At 46.4% G+C, this 19352-nt stretch overlaps 1 pseudogene; it reads right to left on the reverse strand.

The window, feature by feature from the left end:
• Positions 1 to 3665: 3665 nt before the first annotated feature.
• Positions 3666 to 19352, reverse strand: part of LOC124550690 — a 76414-nt pseudogene continuing 60727 nt past the window's right edge.

A 19352-nucleotide genomic window follows, 5' to 3' on the forward strand; every position in this document is an offset into this window, starting at 1 on the left:
CTTCATTTTTGTTATCTGTGACTCTTCTAAATAATCCTTGTTTGAACTGTTGTGATCGGTCGTGTTTAATGTAACAGCGGTCTGTAAAAAAACTATTATGTTGTCAGTATTTGAAAAACTAGAGTGTGTGATTGAATCTTCTTTGTTCGAAGTTTTATTTCATTGTAATTCTCGTCTTATATAAATGTAAAGTTTTCTGGCCAGGCACAAAGGAGCCAATAGCGCTGTTTATCTACAGCGCTGTTTGTTGGTAAATAGTAAATAATGAGCGATTGAGACATTTTCAAATGTTAACGCATATAGTGAAAATATAAAGATTTATTATTTGTTAGTAGTAAAACAGGGCGTAAGCAGAATCGATAAGTGATTGTATTATTTTAGCCGCCATCTTAGTGAAATATTGCAGCGGCAGTTTTAAATTGGTTTTCTATACGAGCGTAAGTGTTGTCATAATTGCGATAATTATGTATTGGTGGCCCAAAACCCACTTTGAGGAAGCAAATTGGACTTAGATAGTGAATAATTTTTAAATATAGTGCAAGTAGCATCTTATGTGATATGAATTCTTGTCCGCTGATGTATGAAGCCTGGTTATTTCGTAACAACGTTTATGAAAGATTTTGATAGGCAAAATGTATTAGTGTTGTATGCGTGTAGTAGTGTATGATAAAACTGCTCATTACGCTTAAAGGAAAGTGCTGCCACCTCAAACAACAGTAGCGTAAAATTCCATAAACGATATGCAATTTGGTGCCATTTACACTGTTAGTTATTTTGTGAAAGATGTTGTCTATCAGCAGCGTTTAGACAAAACCTCATGTAGTAACTAGTTTTATTTTAATCTTGCTGAAATTGTATGACACGCAATCATACCAAAATACTCGCACGCCACAGTGTGTATACCATTTCACATTATCTTTAGCATGCATGTAATTACAGCTCAGATCACGACGAAACTTGTTTGTGGATTGTGAAAACTGGAGATAGAAGTTAATTTGTCGAAACCGCTAATGTGAATGAACTAATTAGTGGCAACCTGGATATAATTATTGCACAAAGGCCGCATGCTTTCAATTCTTATTTCTTGAAGAACCCAGTAGGTTTGAAATTTTTTGCTTCTGTAGAAGAATTACAGCGTTTTTTCACATTTTCTTAACTTCTCCCTGCGCTAAAATGTTGTAAGTGTTTTTTACCCTGTCTAGCTTTGACCAGTTCTAGTGTAACAACTTTTCTCCTGCCGAGTTGGCCATTCCCATGCCTCTAATACTTGTACACGCATCTCTTAGCGTGTCTTTAGTATCATATTCATTACCAGCCACCTTGTGCAAACCATCACGTCGTTTTCAGTACGAAAACTAGTTTGATGCAGCTCCATGTTGGTCTATCCTGAGCAAGCCTCTTCATCTCCAAATGAGTACTGCAACTGATATCTTGCTGAAACAGCTTAATGTGTATCTCTGTCTACCTCTGATTTTTATCCTCAGCCCACACTTCCCTCCAGTACTAAATAACTGGTGATCACTTGATGCCTCAGAATGTGTCCTATCTATCAACCTCTTTCTACTCAGGCTGTGCCACAAGCTTCTTGTCTCCCCAATTCTGTTCAGTACCTTATTTAATAAGTGATCTACCCATTTAATTTTCAGCATTCTTCTGTAGCACAACATTTGGAATTATTTTTTATTTAAGTCTTAACTATTTACCATCCATGATTAACTTCCATTCATGGCTACACTCCAGACGATTGCGTTCAGGAAAGACTTCGCAATACGTAAATCTATATTCCATGTTAATTTTCTTTTGTTCAGAAACGCTTTTCTTGCCATTGCCAGTCTACATTTTATATCCTCGACTTCGGCCATCAGTTATTTTACGCCCGAACAGCAAAAATCATCTATACTTCAACTGTCTCTTGTCTTAATTCCCTTAGTATCACCTGATTTGACTACATTCCATTATCTTTGTCTTGCTTTTATGTTCACCTTATATCCATCTTTCAAGACACTATACGTTCCATTCAGCTGTTATTTGTAGTCCTTTGCTGTCAGCTTTGCCGACGACATTAACAACACGAAGTTTTCATTTTTTCCCTTGGCTTCAATTCTCACTCCAAATTTTTCGTTTGTTCCTTTACTGCCTTTATGTACAGATTGAATGACATTGGGGATATACTACAATCCGGTCTCACCCTCTTAACATCTCCTTTTTGGCGCCCCTCCACTTCCCTGCCATCTGTTTTCTGTACAGTTTGCAAATAGCCCCTCGCTCCTGTATTTTACCCCGACCACCTTCGGAATTTGTAAGAGTATTGCGGTCAGCATTGTCGAAAGCTTTCCGAGTCCAAACGCGCTATGAACATAGGTTTGCCCGTCATGCAAAGTAATCAAAACAGAATTTAAACATTTCTTATGTGAAACATTTCTGTAAATTTGTTTGTCTGATATGTCTACTTCGGTGGTATTTTCTCCCCTTCTAAGAAACGAGGTTATTTAAGGTGCCGTAATTGCGAATAGTGTTATGCTCGATGAAACTAAAATAATGGTAGCATGTACATGAGAGAAACTCATTAGTACAGTGTTTATTGGTTGGTTGGTGTTGAAAGGACCAAACAGCAAGGTCATCAGTCCCTTGTTTCAAATGTGGTCCATTCCGATAGTGTGACATCTCAGAAAAGTCAGAACAATAAAAGGGAAAAGGCTACAAAATGTAAAACGTCAGTCAAGTTGTCAATGGTAAAAACAAAATGAGGTAAGTCAGCAAGAGAGCGAACCCAACGCTATGCTAGAGGCAGGAAATATCCCACCTCTGAAGCAGCAGAGGCAAGACCACCTGCGACTTAAAAAGGTGCAACCGCTAAAATGAAGTGCTTGTGGGAAAAGGAGACTAACCAATCCAAAAAAAGATAAAGACAGAGTAAAAGAGGAAGAAAAGAGGATCTCAGCCAGGGAGGGGAGTCGGGAATCTCCAAACACGGCTTACAGTGGGAGATACCCCAACACTCACCGTCCTGCCCCAACACCAGAGAGATTAAAAACCTTAAAACAGAGTAAAAACGAATTTCCGGGGGAAACCGAGAACCAGGTCGACCGTCCGGGAATCGTCAGCCAACATCAGAGGTAAAGTGCGGGGCAGTCTGTACTTAGCACGCAGAGCCAAAAGAATCGGGCATTCAACCAAAATGTGGGCTACTGACGAAGGCTCCACAACCACATCACGCAAAAGAAAACCATGGGTCAGCCCGGTATGGCCAATGCGGAGACGACAGTGTGGTCGAGTCCTTTCAGGAGAGGGGAAAGGAAGACCGCAACGGGCCTGGTGTCACTTTAATCGCACGAAGTTTATTAGACAGGGAAGTAGCCTCCCAATAGTTGACCCAAGATTGTGCGAAGTGTGATTTGATGTGAAGCCGTAAATCCGCTGCAGGATGGGTTACAGAAAATGGGGGGGGGGGGGGCGGGGGGGTAAGTGACATTAGTACAGTGTTTTTCAGTCTACTAAGCGCTCTGCATTTCGATTAGTTACAGAAAAGAGATCAGTTGTACACTGAATTTTTGTAAAACTGTTACAACAAATTACAGTCACACTGTATATCCGCTGTACAACCAGTATCAAGCCGAGAAATGAAGTAATTGTGTCTACAGATGGCCCTGTAGCAAGGAACTCTTTCAGGCCGGTCCTGTCAGGATGGGCACCCGCTCGCCGGAGTCTGGCGTGGGGAACCTCCGCTGGCCCCAGTTGCTCAGGCTTATTGCCACCGCCACGTAGATCATGACGTCGACACCTGCGGGACACACCAGAACTGCAGCTGGATTGGTTGTAGGCGACACAGACTGTACAGCAAGCGGCAGGTAGAGTGTTCATGCAAAACTTGTAGTTAAAGGACAGGGTGAGCACAAACTCCTGCCCTGATTATAAATATTTAGAACAGAATAACCGTTTGACGTAAGTTACATTTGATGTCGTTACACCGGTTAGTGTTACTTTTTTTACCACCAGTTTAGTAACCCTTGAAGTGTGCTCCCATGGTAGCTCGGAGGATGTAGAGGCGGTATTGTAGTTCCCGCCAGATGTTTCGTAACGTGTGTTCTGTCACAGTACCCACAGCAGCTTGTATCCTAGCCTTCAGTTCGTCGACGTCAGTAACTGGTGTGACGAAGACTGTCCTTGATATAGTCCCAGAAAAAAGTCAAGGGGCGTAATGTCTGGAGAGCGGGGTGGCCATGGTGTTTGACTGTTCCTTCCAATCCACCGATCCGGACATTACGCCCATCTCCAGACACTGTGTCAAACGGTTATTCTGTAATAAATTGTTATCAGGGCAAGACTGTGCTCACCCTGTAAAATAAACTTAACTTTGTGAATAATTGAGATACTATGGATACTACATTGTATTCATGTCTATTCTACAGTGTTTTCACGTGGAGTAACTTATTTGAGGTAATCTGAGTCTAGGCAATTTAAATGTTTTATGAAATAATTGGTTTTCTTAATCTGCACCTCTATACAAAGACAATGTGTCGTTTAACCCTTCATTACCTCAAATACCTCAAAGTTCTTGACTGATTTACTTCACATTTTTGTATATTATTCTAATAAACATTCAGACAGACTTAGGCTATATTTTTTTAAACACTATAGGTTTTGTTAAAACCTACTGCGAGGGAAATATACTGTGCAATTTCTCCTTACATATAATTTTCAACAAAATATTTTTACACGATCATGAGCCTTACATTTATTCCTCATAGTCGGTTTTAACAGTAAACAGGGAAGTTGTTTCTGCAGCTTATAGACTTACGATTAGAGTAATACTACAGAAACTGAATCATCCAGAAGTTTGCAATCCTACCCACTCACACATTAAAACAAATACTATCATTTTAACTATCCACACACACAAACACACTCAAACACAAACACACACACTCAAACACACTCAAACACAAACACACACACTCAAACACACTCAAACACACTCAAACACACACAAACACACTCAAACACACACAAACACACACAAACACACTCAAACACACACAAACACACTCAAACACACACAAACACACACAAACACACTCAAACACACACACACTCAAACACACACACACACACACACTCAAACACACACACACACACACACACACACACTCAAACACACACACACACACACACACACACACTCAAACACACACACACACACACACACACACACTCAAACACACACACACACACACACACACACACACACTCAAACACACACACACACACACACACACACACACTCAAACACACACACACACACACACACACACACTCAAACACACACACACACACACACACACACACACACACACACACACACACACACACACACACACACACACACACACACACACACAAACACACTCAAACACACACACACACACACACAAACACACTCAAACACACACACACACACACACAAACACACTCAAACACACACACACACACACACACACTCAAACACACACACACACACACACACACTCAAACACACACACACACACACACACACACACTCAAACACACACACACACACACACACTCAAACACACACACACACACACACACTCAAACACACACACACACACACACACTCAAACACACACACACACACTCAAACACACACACACACACACTCAAACACACACACACACACACTCAAACACACACACACACACTCAAACACACACACACACACTCAAACACACACACACACACTCAAACACACACACACACACTCAAACACACTCAAACACACACTCACACACACTCAAACACACACTCACACACACTCAAACACACACACACACACACTCAAACACACACACACACACACTCAAACACACACACACACACACTCAAACACACACACACACACACTCAAACACACACACACACACACTCAAACACACACACACACACACTCAAACACACACACACACACACACTCAAACACACACACACACACACACTCAAACACACACACACACACACACTCAAACACACACACACACACACACTCAAACACACACACACACACACACTCAAACACACACACACACACACACTCAAACACACACACACACACACACTCAAACACACACACACACACACACTCAAACACACACACACACACACACTCAAACACACACACACACACACACTCAAACACACACACACACACACACTCAAACACACACACACACACACACTCAAACACACACACACACACACACTCAAACACACACACACACACACACTCAAACACACACACACACACACACTCAAACACACACACACACACTCAAACACACACACACACACTCAAACACACACACACACACTCAAACACACACACACACACTCAAACACACACACACACACTCAAACACACACACACACACTCAAACACACACACACACACTCAAACACACACACACACACACTCAAACACACACACACACACACTCAAACACACACACACACACTCAAACACACACACACACTCAAACACACACACACACTCAAACACACACACACACACTCAAACACACACACACACACTCAAACACACACACACACACTCAAACACACACACACACACTCAAACACACACACACACACTCAAACACACACACACACACTCAAACACACACACACACACTCAAACACACACACACACACTCAAACACACACACACACACTCAAACACACACACACACACTCAAACACACACACACACTCAAACACACACACACACTCAAACACACACACACACTCAAACACACACACACACTCAAACACACACACACACTCAAACACACACACACACTCAAACACACACACACACTCAAACACACACACACACTCAAACACACACACACACTCAAACACACACACACTCAAACACACACACACTCAAACACACACACACCTGCCAGTATGAAAGCAGCATTGTGTTCTCAGCATACAAGCAGTTAAAGCAGAATCTGTGTCAGGAGAGCTCAGTTGCTTCGAATGTGGGATTATCGTTGGATGTCACCAGCACAGCAAACTGATCAGTGGAACTTTAACCATTCTAAATGTGTTAGAAATGTGATTGTGAAGTCGAATAGGAAAGGACAATCACATTTAACATTAGACCAGGCAGACCTCATGTGTTGAGAGGGACTGTAGAGTATGTAGAGGATGAAACTTCCTGGCAGATTAAAACCGTGTGCCCGACCGAGACTCGAACTCGGGACCTTTGCCTTTCGCGGGCAAGTGCTCTACCAACTCAGCTACCGAAGCACGACTCACGCCCGGTACTCACAGCTTTACTTCTGCCAGTACCTCGTCTCCTACCTTCCAAACTTTATAGAAGCACTCCTGTGAACCATGCAGAACTAGCACTCCTGAAAGAAAGGATATTACGGAGATATGGCTTAGCCACAGCCTGGGGGATGTTTCCAGAATGTAGAGGATACTTGTAAAAATCTGATGAAATCAGTGGAAGCAATCATCCTCATTATCTGAAGTACTACCACGAGCCCAGGTGTAGGTAGCTAAAAGAATGGGAGACTAGTTGAGCAGCTCCTCATAAGCGACCCATATCTGTAGTCAATGCTAAGTGATGCTTGATGTGGTGGAATGAACGATGCCATTGGAAAGTGGATGACTAGGAATGAGCGATTTTAAGTCATGAATCGTGCTATAACCTGTGCAATCTAATTAAACGTTTGGGTTTGGTGAATGTGTGGCTGACTAGTGCAAGTCAGCTTTTAGACAAGCATCCTTTTTCACCTACTTTTCCCAATTTTCCATTTTTGTTACACTTGCAAATGGTGCAGGCCAGAAACAACTGGTTAAGCCTCTGTGTGAACCAGTTTCTCTGAATGTTAACTTCATGGTCTTTTTATAAGATATGTGGGAGGAAGTAATGTGTTTATTTTTAGGAACAACAGCTCCGAGCTTTCAACAACAAATCACAGCGTTGTGTACAACGTCTCTTGTATCGCGTGACATTGGGACTTTAGGAACGTTTCAAAACTCAATTTCAAAATTTTCAACCTTGAAGACATTGAGTGTTACAGGCTGCGCATATCCTATTTGGCTTTACTATACGTATATCCTCTTTGAAGGGTGGAATTTCTGTTATTGCAAGTTGAACACAATTTCTTTTCAGTATTTGTCACACTAGAAACTATGAACATATCATACAATTCCTTGCAGTTATTACAATAATTTTTTTCATAGAAAAAAAATGAACTTTAAGATGCCTATTACTTCAGTAGATCACAAATTGGGACATACTCAACAGTGCAAATACATATGACTAATACATATATTTTAAAATATCAATGTGCGTATACATGCAAGACTGGCCGCTGACGTCTTGTCTGCTATATTGCATATTGTTAGCTATAACCAATCACTCCACAGCTAAGACGTACAGTAGTAATATAGCACACTCACCGACATCCGTAAATGTTACAACCGCATCTAGGTGCGAGTACATTGACGAGTAGAGAGCAGAGTACGCCACTATTGAGTAAACCATCTTGCAGGGGTAAGTGATGAGAAAGGGAATTCCCAACAAGCGATTGGACTGGAATGAACAAAACAGTCTTTAGCAATGTTGACCTTTCAGCACTGTTTAAGCTTACATTAGCTCAGCTCTAAATAAATTTAGGATACTTTGATTTCTCGAAAGTGTGTGCCATTTGTTTCGAGAGAAAATAACAGAGCCAACCGCAATCTACAGGAGGTATCAATCTAGTACGTCTACAGGCCAAATGAGGTGTGTGGTGCACTACAGAAAACTGTCACATTTGTAGTGATTGGTAGTAAGTGCTGAACTAAAATTTGAAGCATCCAGCGTGAGCTCCAGTCAGTATTAGCATTTGTTTATCGATTCTTTCCCTGTAGGGATTGTTATATGAATGTGGAAAATGTGAAGATGCAGCATTGTTCGTAGCTCGTTTTAAACTTTTGGCTCCTCTATAACGAGAAAGTCCGTTGAAAGCTGGAGAAAGGGAATGGCATACAATCTTCAGTATGACCATACAAATTAAACCAGCATGGTTTTCAAACCGTCGTTCCGAGATTCAGACATTTATGTTTATCTGAATTATTCCATTAGAACTAGTGACAGCCTTGGGAGAGCCAGTCCTGACAAAACTCTACCATCTGGTGAGCAAGATTTATGATACAGGCGAAATTCCAACAGACTTCAAGACGAATATAGTAATTCCAATCCCAAAGAAAGCAGGTGCTGACAGATGTGAAAATTACCGAACTATCAGTTTAATAAGTCACAACTGCAAAAATACTAACGCGAATTCTTTACAGACGAATGGGAAAACTGGTAGAAGCCGACCTCGGGGTAGATCAATTTGGATTCCGTAGAAATATTGGAACACGTGAGGCAATACTGACCCTACGACTTATCTTAGAAGCTAGATTAAGGAAAGGCAAACCTACGTTTCTAGCATTTGTAGACTTAGAGAAATGCTTTTGACAATGTTGATTGGAATACTCTTTCAAATTTGGAAGGTGGCAGGGGTAAAATACAGAGAGCGAAAGGCTATTTACAATTTGTACAGAAAGCAGATGGCAGTTATAAGAGTCGAGGGGCAGGAAAGGGAAGCAGGGATTGGGAAGGGAGTGAGACAGGGTTGTAGCCTCTCCCTGATGTTATTAAATATTTATATTGAGCAAGGAGTGAAGGAAACAGAAGTAAAGTTCGGAGTAGGTATTAAAATCCATGGAGAAGAAACAAAAACTTTGAGGTTCGCCGATGACATTGTAATTCTGTCAGAGACAGCAAAGGACGTGGAAGAGCAGTTCAATGGAATGGACAGAGTCTTGAAAGGAGGGTACAAGATGAACAACAAAAGCAAAACGAGGATAATGGAATGTAGTCGAATTAAGTCGGGTGACGCTGGGGAATTAGATTAGGAAATGAGAAGCTGAAAGTAGTAAAGGAGTTTTGCTATTAGGGGAGCAAAATAACTGATGATGGTCGAAGTAGAGAGGATATGAAGTGTAGACTGGCAATGACAAGGAAAGCGTTTCTGAAGAGAAATTTGTTAACATAGAGGATTGATTTAAGTGTCGGGAAGTCGTTTCTGAAAGTATTTGTATGGAGTGTAGCCATGTATGGAAGTGAAACATGGGCGATAAATAGTTTGGACGAGAAGAGAATAGAAGCTTTTGAAATGTGGTGCTACAGAAGAATGCTGAAGATTAGATAGGTAGATCACATAACTAATGAGGAGGTATTGAATAGAACTGGGGAGAAGAGATTGTGGCATAACCTGACTAGAAGAAGGGATCGGTTGGTAGGACATGTTCTGAGGCATTATCGGATCACCAATTCAGTACTGGAGGGCAGCGTGGAGGGTGAAAATCGTAGAGGGAGACCAAGAGATGAGATACTGGGAGATTAAGCTTGCACAGGATATAGTAGCATGGAGAGCTGCATCAAACTAGTCTCAGAACGACAACAACAACATGTGAATTATGACCTTGCTTGTTCGAATCACCACTCATTGTTGCTGCATGTTAACTGAAGCACAGCAGTCACGGGATATCTTTGTGTAAGTGTTGTGTGACAAAGACGCTAGGTTCTCTTCCTGTAGCTTTTCTGTTGGTTTCATTTTTGACGTTACCTATTGTAATTAGGCCCTTTCAATTTTTAGATTCTTTATCGTCAAGAATTTCCTGTCTCTGGCAGTAGTTTATAGAGCTACAGGATCACAGAGAGGCTGTTCCCGCAAATGGTGGGGGGGGGGGGGGGGGCTTTAGCAATGCACAGCGTGCTGTACATCACGACGTACTGAGTTTCTTTTTTTGTGGTTTTAGGGCGCACAACGTCAATGGTCATTAGCGCCCAGACTACATTAGGAATGCACCGCGAGGTACAAGTTTAAAACAGCAACTGAAAGGGAAAACACGATAAAAGACAGATTGACAGGCATAGGATTAACAGCTGCTCCTGGGTCATCCGCTAAAATGGCATCTAGAGTACATGGCAGGCCAAGATCAAGACGCAGTGTGTTAAAATCCGGACAGGACGTTTAAATGTGGCGGACCGTCAGCAATTGCCCACATGGGCAGAACGGCGCCGGCGTAGCCGTCAGCAGATGGCGATGGCTGAACCGGCAGTGTCCAATTCGTAACCGGGCCATAACGAGCTCCTCCCGCCGAGAAGTGCGTGAGAACGTCGTCCAAGCCGCGGGAAGAGGTTTCAAGGCCCGAAACTTCTTGTCCTTAAGTGCAGCCCAATCGGCATGCCACAGCGATAAAATGCGCCAACATATGACCCTGCTACAATCTGATGCTGGAGGACCGCAGCCTTGGCCGCTGCATCTGCAGCTTCGTTCCCAGGGATACCGACATGGCCAGGAACCCACAAGGCTAACAGGAGAACCGTCGTCCACCAGCTGCTGAAGAGAGCGTTGGATCCGGTGCACGAAAGAGTGAACCGGATACGGATCACTGAGGCTCTGGATGGCGCTCAGGGAATTGGAGCAGATGACATAAGCAGAATGTCGGTGGCGGCAGATGTAAAGAACAGACCGGTAGAGGGCAAAGAGCTCAGCTGTGAAGACCGAACAATGGTCATGGAGCCGGTATTTGAAACGTCGTGCCCCGACAATAAAAGAACACACGACCCTGTCCTTGGTCTTAGAGCCATCTGTATAAATGAAGGTCATATTAATGAACTTCGAACGAAGTTCGACAAAACGGGAGCTGTATACCGAAGCTGGGGTAACCTCCTCTGGGAGCGAGCTGAGGTCAAGGTGAACGCGAACCTGAGCCTGGAGCCAAGGTGGCGTGTGGCTCTCGCCCACTCTAAAGGTTTCAGGGAGTGAAAAATCAAGTTGCTGAAGAAGGCGACGAAAGCGAAGGGGGTAGCAGGGCAGATAGTTACAACCCGTATTGACGGTCGAGACAGTTGTCAAAAAAGGAACGATAGGACGGGTGGTTGGGCATTGAGAATAGCCGACAGGCATACCGACAAAGCAGTATATCGCACCGGTAGGTGAGTGGCAATTCATCGGCTTCGGCATGAGGACTCTCGACGGGACTAGTATAAAACGCTCCGATCGCAAGCCGTAAACCCAGCTGTTGTATGGAGTTGAGGCGGCTTAAGATGGATGGCCGTGCAGAGGAGTATACGAAGCTCCCATAATCCAGCTTGGAGCAAACGATCGACCGATATAGACGAAGTAGGACCGTTCGATCCGCTCCCCACAACATACCACTGAGAACACGGAGGACATTTAGAGAACGGGTACAACAGGCAGCCAGATGTGACGCATGTGGAGACCAGCTAAGTTTCCTGTCAAATGTAAGGCCTAAAAATTTGGTTGTTTCCACGATTGGGAGAGCAACGGGACCGAGTCGTAAGGACGGTGGAAGAAACTCTTTGTAGCGCCAGAAGTTAATACAGACCGTCTTCTCGGCAGAAAAACGGAAGCCATTGGCGACACTCCAGGAGTAAAATCGGTCAAGAGAACGCTGAAGACAGCGCTCCAGGAAACATGTACGCTGCGCGCTGCAATAGATGGTAAAATCGTCCACGAAAAGGGAGCCTGATACATCAGCTGTGAGGCAATCCATTCTTGGATTGATCGCGATGGCGAAGAGAGCGACGCTCAAAACTGAGCCCTGTGTCACCCCATTCTCCTGGCGAAAGGTGTCTGACAGGACAGAACCCACACGTACCCTGAACTGTCGATCCATTAAAAAGGAACGAATAAAAAGAGGGAGGCGACCGCGAAGGCCCCAAGTATGCATGGTGCGGAGAACGCCCACCCTCCAAAAGGTGTAAGCCTTCTCCAAATCAAAGAACACAGCCGCGGTCGGGCGCTTCCGCAAGAAGTTATTCATAATGAAGGTTGACAAGGTAACCAGCAGAGCGGCGCCTACGAAATCCACATTGTACATTGGTAAGTAGGCGTCGAGATTCGAGCAGCCAAACCAAACGAGAGTTAACCTTTCGCTCCATCACCTTACAGACACAGCTGGTAAGCGAGATGGGTCGATAACTGGAAGGCAAGTGCTTGTGCTTGTCCTTCCCCGGCTTAGGAATCGGTACAACAATAGACTCGCGCCAGCATGCGGGAACATGTCCCTCAATCCAGATGCGATTATAAGTACGAAGAAGGAAACCTTTTCTCGCAGGAGAAAGGTTATTCGGCATCTGAATATGAATAGAATCGGGCCCTGGAGCGGAGGACCGTGACCGGGCAAGTGCGTTTTCGAGGTCCCGCATGGTGAATGGGGCATTATAATTTTCACGATTCGAGGAGGGGAAGTTAGGTGGCCTAGCCTCCTCTGCCTGTTTTCGGGGGAGGAAGGCAGGGTGGTAATGAGCGGAGCTCGAAACCTCTGCGAAAAAGCGGCCGACGGCATTGGAGACATCCTCAGGGGCCACGAGGACGTCATTCGCGACCGTCAAGCCAGAAACTGGTGAGTGGACCTTAGTGCCAGATAGCCGGCGCAGGCTATCCCAGACAACAGAAGGAGCAAAACTGTTGAAGGTGCTTGTGAAAGCAGCCCAGCTGGCTTTCTTGCTTTCTTTAATAATACGACGACACTGCGCACATAATCGTTTATAATTAATACAATTCGCCACTGTAGGGTGGCGTTTAAAGGTGCATAAAGCACGTCGACGAGCACGTAAAGCGCCTCTACATGCTGCGGTCCACCAGGGGACCGGTACGCGACGTGGAGAAGGAGCAGTGTGAGCGATGGAATATTCAGCAGCAGTGAGAAAGACTTCCGTGAGGTGTGCGACCTGACTGTCGCAGCTTGTGAAGGTTTGATCCTGAAAGGTCGCCCTGGAAGAGAAGAGCCCTTAAGTCTGCTTTGGAGATGTTGCAACTAGTTGAGCACGAAGAGGGGGTATGATGCAGGAGATGGAAAACACACGGGAAGTGGTCGCTCGAATATGTATCAGAAAGTGCATACCACTCAAACCGGCGTGCAAGTTTGGTAGTACATATAGAGAGGTCTAAATGGGAATAGGTGTGAGACGTGTCCGAAAGAAAAGGGCGACAGTATTAAGGCAGACAAGATTGAGCTGGTTGAAAAGGTCTGCTAACAGGGAGCCCCTCGGGCAGCATGCTGGAGAGCCCCAAAGGGGATGGTGGGCAATGAAGTCTCCAGTTACCAAAAATGGTGCAGGTAGCTGAGAAATAATTTGCATGAAGTCTGCCCTGGTAACGGCAGACGACGATGGAGTGTAAACGGTACAAATGGAAAATGTAAAAGTGGGGAGAGTAATGCGGATGGCAACTGCCTGCAGGCCGGTGTGCAATGTGATGGGATCGTAGTAAATATCATCCTGGACGAGCATCATAACCCCTCCATGAGCCGGAATACCTACCACAGGGGGTAGGTCAAAACGCACAGAGGTGTAGTGTGCCAAGGCAATTTGATCGCATGGGCGTAGCTTCGTTTCCTGGAGGGCTACGACGAGCGGACGGTGCAAGCGGAGCAGCAACGTTAAGTCCTCTCGGTTGGAGCGAATGCTGCGAATATTCCAGTGAATAAGTGCCATTGTGAGAAGAAAAGGAAAATGAAAGAAGGGGGTCACCTCGAAGGCCGCTGAGGGCCTGGCTTCGAGCGAGCATTGCCGCCGCTATCAGTAGGCGGACAGTCATCGTCCATTGGTTCTATAGGTTCATCGGCCATCTTGTTAAGATGACCGGGAGGGGGAGCTTCCTCTGCAGGTGAACGGCCAGACGTTCGGCTACCAGCGGTGCGGCCAGGCGAAACGGATGACGGCCTGGGGCGGCAACCGCTGGGTGGTGCAGGAGAAGAAATGCGCCTTGGCGGAGAAGGTGAACTGTGCTTCCTATGAGCCTTCTTGGAAGGTCGTTTAGTGGAAGTACTGGTCGATGGCTGGGAGTTCGAGATACGTATGAAGTCTGCGCGGGACGGTTCCTTCTTGAAGGCCCATGCAACTGACTTCTGATGAAGGTGCTTGCGTCTGAGAGGTGACGGGAGGAAGAGGAGACGTCGACCGCGCGATCTTAGAACTGGCCGAACGGACGACCGTGGTGCTGAAGGTCAGATCGCATGTCTCTGTCGCCACCTCCCTGGTAGTCAGAGGAGAGGCGAGGACAGTACTGTATTTCGCCGCTGGGAGCAGCGTGGGCTTCTTACTAGCGAATAGCTTGCGAGCAGCAGAGGCGGACACTTTCTCTTTGACCCGAATTTCTTGGATACAGCGTTCTTCCTTGTAGATGGGACAGTCGCGGGAGGACGCTGCATGGTCACCCTGACAGTTCACACAATGAGGAGACGGAGGTGGACAGTCACCCTCATGGGCATCCCTGCCACAAATGACACATTTAGCCGCATTGGAACAAGACTGGCGAGTGTGATTAAAACGCTGACACTGGTAGCAGCGCGTAGGTGTCGGGACATCGGGGCGAACAGAAATAACCTCGTAGCCCGCTTTGATGCGCGACGGCAGCTGAACACTATCAAAGGTCAAGAAAAGTGTCCGGGTCGGTACAAGGTCATTGTTGACCTTTTTCATGACCCTATGGACAGCCGTCACGCCCTGCTCAGCGACGAAAGACAAACTCCTCGTCAGTCAATCCGTTGAGTGATCTAGTATATACCACACCACGAGACGAATTCAAAGTGCGGTGAGCCTCCACCCGGACAGGGAACGTGTACAGGAGGGTGGCCCGAAGCAGCTTTTGTGCCTGAAAGGCGCTCTCAGTTTCTAATAACAAGGTACCATTACGCAACCTGGTAAAAGACTTGACCGATCCGGCTATGGCATCTACGCCCTTCTGGATAAATCCTTTCCGTCCTCAGATCGAGAAACTACGAGGAACTGTGGGGCAGGCGGTAGTACTTTTGTCACTGTTGGCTGGTCAAGTTTCCGTTTGTGGGCAGAAGTCGAGAGTGAAGAAGAGAAATGAATTGCAGAGGAATCCCCCATGATTGCCAGCGTCTCTGATGGCGCGCTCCTTCCTTGTTGGGACCCTCTCAGAGAGCAATCCCGCCTTAGGTGAATGTTTACAGCTCAGGTCACACCTCCTGAGAAACGGACGGAGGGACCAATCGGCATGGTCAGAAGGTATCAGCTCAGGCAATCACCCCTCCCTGGCCCTTTTTTTTTTTTTTTTTGTGGTTTTCGGGCGCACAACTTCAGTGGTCATTAGCGCCCTGACTACTCTAAGAATGCACCGCGAGGCACAAGTTGCCAACAACAACTAAAAGGGAAAACACAATAAAAGACAGACTGACATGCATAGGACTAAAAAACATCATCAAATGTCCTTAGCGAGGTTTGTCAAATTGATAAAACAAAGAACACGAGCAGCTGCTCGTGGGTCATCCACTAAAATTGCATCTAAAGTATTAGGCAGGTTAAGATCGAGGCGCAGTGTGTTAAGATCTGGACAGGACATTAAAATGTGTCTAACCGTCAGCAAGTGCCCACATGGGCAGAACGGCGCCGGCGCAGCCGTCAGCAGATGGCGATGGCTGAACCGGCAGTGTCCAATTCTTAACCTTGCTAAAACGACCTCCTCCCGCCGAGAAGGGCGTGAGGAGGACGTCCAAGCCACGGGAAGAGGTTTTAAGGCCCGAAGCTTGTTGTCGGGAAGTGCAGCCCAATCGGCATGCCACAACGACACAACGCGCCGACAAATCACCCTGCTAAAATCGGACGAAGGGACACAACAAGAAGCTGTCCGAGGCTGGAGGACCGCAGCCTTGGCCGCGGCATCTGCAGCTTCGTTCCCAGGGATACCGACATGGCCAGGAACCCACATAAAGCTAACCGGCGTACCGACGTCCACCAGCTGCTGAAGAGAGCGTTGGATCCGGTGTACGAAAGGGTGAACCGGGTACGGATCACTGAGGCTCTGGATGGCGCTCAGGGAATCTGAGCAGATGACATAAGCAGAATGTCGGTGGCGGCAGATGTAAAGAACAGCCTGGTAGAGGGCAAAGAGCTCAGCTGTGAAGACCGAACAATGGCCATGGAGCCGGTATTGGAAACTTTGTGCCCCAACAATAAAGGAACACCCGACCCCGTCATTGGTCTTAGAGCCATCTGTATAAATTAAAGTCATGTCGATGAACTTCGAACGAAGTTCCAAAAAACGGGAGTGGTAGACCGAACCGGTGGTGACCTCTTTTGGGAGCGAGCTGAGGTCGAGGTGAACGCGGACCTGAGCCTGGAGCCAAGGTGGCGTGCGGCTCTCGCCCACTCGAAAGGTTGCAGGGAGTGAAAAATGAAAGTGTTGAAGGAGGCGACGAAAGCGAACTTCAGGGGGTAGCAAGGCAGAGACATACAACCCGTATTGAAGGTCAAGAGAGTCGTCAAAAAAGGAACGATAAGACGGATGGTCGGGCATTGACAGTAGCCGACAGGCATACCGACAAAGCAGTATATCGCGCCGGTAGGTGAGTGGCAATTCGCCAGCGTCAGCATGAAGACTCTCCACGGGACTGGTATAAAATGCTCCGATCGCAAGTCGTAAACCCCGATGTTGTATGGAGTTGAGGCGGCGTAAGATGGATGGCCGTGCAGAGGAGTATACGAAGCTCCCATAATCCAGCTTGGAGCGGACGATCGACCGATATAGACGAAGTAGGACGGTTCGATCCGCTCCCCACGACATACCACTGAGAACACGGAGGACATTTAAAGAACGGGTACAACGGGCGGCCAAATATGACATGTGGAGACCAGCTAAGTTTCCTGTCAAATGTAAGGCCTAAAAATTTGGTTGTTTCCACGATTGGGAGAGCAACGGGACCGAGTCGTAAGGACGGTGGGAGGAACTCTTTGTAGCGCCAGAAGTTAAGACAGACCGTCTTCTCGGCAGAAAAACGGAAGCCATTGGCGACACTCCAGGAGTAAAGACGGTCAAGAGAACGCTGAAGACAGCGCTCCAGGACACGTGTACACTGCGCGCTGCAATAGATGGTAAAATCGTCCACGAAAAGGGAGCCTGATACATCAGCTGGGAGGCAATCCATTATTGGATTGATCGCGATGGCGAAGAGAGCGACGCTCAAAACTGAGCCCTGTGGCACCCAATTCTCCTGGCGAAAGGTGTCGGACAGGACAGAACCCACACGTACCCGAAACTGTCGATCCAGTAAAAAGGAACGAATAAAAAGAGGGAGGCGACCGCGAAGGCCCCAAGTATGCATGGTGCGGAGAATGCCCGCCTTCCAACAGGTGTCATAAGCCTTCTCCAAATCAAAGAACACAGCCGCGGTCGGGCGCTTCCGCAAGAAGTTATTCATAATGAAGGTCGACAAGGTAACCAGATGGTCAACAGCAGAGCGGCGCCTACGAAATCCACATTGTACATTGGTAAGTAGGCGTCGAGACTCGAGCAGCCAAACCAATCGAGAGTTAACCATTCGCTCCATCACTTTACAGACACAGCTGGTAAGCGAGATAGGTCGATAACGGGAAGGCAAGTGCTTGTCCTTCCCCGGCTTAGGAATCGGGACAACGATAGACTCGCGCCAGCATGCGGGAACATGTCCCTCAATCCAGATGCGATTGTATGTACGAAGAAGAAAACGTTTACCCGCAGGAGAAAGGTTCTTCAGCATCTGAATATGAATAGAATCAGGCCCTGGAGCGGAGGACCGTGATCGGCCAAGTGCGGTTTCGAGTTCCCGCATGGTGAATGGGGCATTATAACTTTCACAATTCGAGGAGCGGAAGTCAGGTGGCCTAGCCTCCTCTGCCTGTTTGCGGGGGAGGAAGGCAGGGTGGTAATGAGCGGAGCTCGAAACCTCGGCGAAAAAGCGGCCGAAGCCATTGGAGACAGCCTCAGGGGCCACAAGGACTTCATTCGCGACCTTCAAGCCAGAAACTGGGGAGTGGACCTTAGTGCCAGATAGCCGGCGCAGGCTACCCCAGACAACAGAAGGAGTAAAACTGTTGAAGGTGCTTGTGAAAGCAGCCCAGCTGGCTTTCTTGTTTTCTTTAATAATACGACGACACTGAGCACGTAATCGTTTATAATTAATACAATTCGCCACTGTAGGGTGGCGTTTAAAGGTGCGTAAAGCACGTCGACGAGCACGTAAAGCGTCTCGACATGCTGCGGTCCACCAGGGGACCGGTACGCGACGTGGAGAAGAAGTATAGTGAGGGATGGAATATTCAGCAGCAGCGAGAATGACTTCCGTGAGGTGTGCGACCTTACGATCGCAGCTTGTGAAGGTTTGATCCTGAAAGGTCGCCCTGGAAGAGAAGAGCCCCAGTCTGCCTTGGAGATGGTCCAACTAGAGGAGCACGGAGAGGGAGTACGCTG

Source organism: Schistocerca americana, chromosome 9, assembly GCF_021461395.2.
Source record: "Schistocerca americana isolate TAMUIC-IGC-003095 chromosome 9, iqSchAmer2.1, whole genome shotgun sequence".
Classification (NCBI taxonomy): Eukaryota; Metazoa; Arthropoda; class Insecta; order Orthoptera; family Acrididae; genus Schistocerca; species Schistocerca americana.